General features: G+C 37.1%; 1 protein-coding gene across 4 annotated transcripts in view; it reads left to right on the top strand.

The window, feature by feature from the left end:
* BEND6 (BEN domain containing 6) overlaps nt 1–1,320 on the top strand; it is a 74,831-nt gene that overhangs the window by 53,892 nt on the left and 19,619 nt on the right. The gene's annotated exons all lie outside the window — the stretch shown is intronic.

The raw sequence follows: 1,320 nt of genomic DNA, 5'->3' as shown, positions 1-1,320 counted from the left end.
AAAAAAAAAAAGACAAAAAAATAAATTCTGGTGAGGATGGGGAGAAAAGCAAACTCTTAAACACTGTGGGTGGGAATGTAAACCAGTTCAGCCACTATGGAGACAGCACTGTTCACAATAGACAACATTGTGAATCAACTTAAGTGTCTAACAACAGATGAATAAAGAAAATGTGGTATATATACACAATGGAATATTATTCATCCATAAAACAGAATGAAATCCTGTGATTTTTGGCAACATGGATGATCATTATGTTAAGTGAAATAAACTAGGAATAGAAAGTTAAACACTGCATGTTCTCATTTGTATAAGCTTAAAAAAAGGTTAATCTCGTAAAAGGTAGAACAGAGGATACAAGAGGCTGGAAAGGGTAACAGTATGGGGAAGGGAGGAATAGGGAGAGATGTATTAAAGGATACAAAATTGCAGCTATATAGAAAGAATAAGTTCTAATGTTCAATACCCCTGTGAGATTGCTGTAGTTAACAATAGTATATATTTTCAAGTAGCAAGAAAGAGGATTTTGAATGTTCCCAAAATGAAGAAATGATAAATGTTTGTGGTAATAGATACGCTATTTGCCCTGATCTGATCACTGTGTATTACATGTATCGAAACATTATTATTTGCCCTATGAATATATATAATTATTTGCTAATTTTTAAAAATTAAAATATTAAATAAAATCAAATTTTAAAAAAAGTCTTTCCTAATATTGTCCCTGAGTAGGTCTAGCAACAACTTGATAGCCAAGAGCACTCCTAGCAATTAGACTCGGCCTTGTAATATTGTTTCCCATTAAAGGGAACTATGGCTCCTTGGATAAATGCCTGACTCCATGTCTTGCATAGGAAATGTACAAAATGAGACTTGTCAAGAAGCTTGAGCAGGAAATATACAGGAACATCTTGTCATATCAGAAAGCAACGAAGTTAGACTATGCAGACTTATCAACTAGAAGAGCTTCCACAACCTATTGTGGCACAATCACAATAAATAGAAACATATTGTATTAATATATGTTTAAATGCATGAGTTCATAGTCATATTCAAAAAAGAAGAAAACGTGGCCAGATGCAGTGGCTCATGCCTGTAATCTCAGCACCTTGGGAGGCCAAGGCGGGTGGATCACGAGGTCAGAAGTTGGAGACCAGCTTGGCCAAGATGGTGAAACCCCATCTCTACTAAAAAATACAAAAATTAGGCCGGGCGCGGTGGCTCAAGCCTGTAATCCCAGCACTTTGGGAGGCCGAGGCGGGTGGATCACGAGGTCAAGAGATCGAGACCATCCTGGTCAACACGGTGAAACCCCGTCTC

This window comes from Cebus imitator, unplaced genomic scaffold (genome assembly GCF_001604975.1).
Source record: "Cebus imitator isolate Cc_AM_T3 unplaced genomic scaffold, Cebus_imitator-1.0 Scaffold460, whole genome shotgun sequence".
NCBI classification, from domain to species: Eukaryota; Metazoa; Chordata; class Mammalia; order Primates; family Cebidae; genus Cebus; species Cebus imitator.
This window is presented reverse-complemented; position numbering and strand designations above follow the sequence as displayed.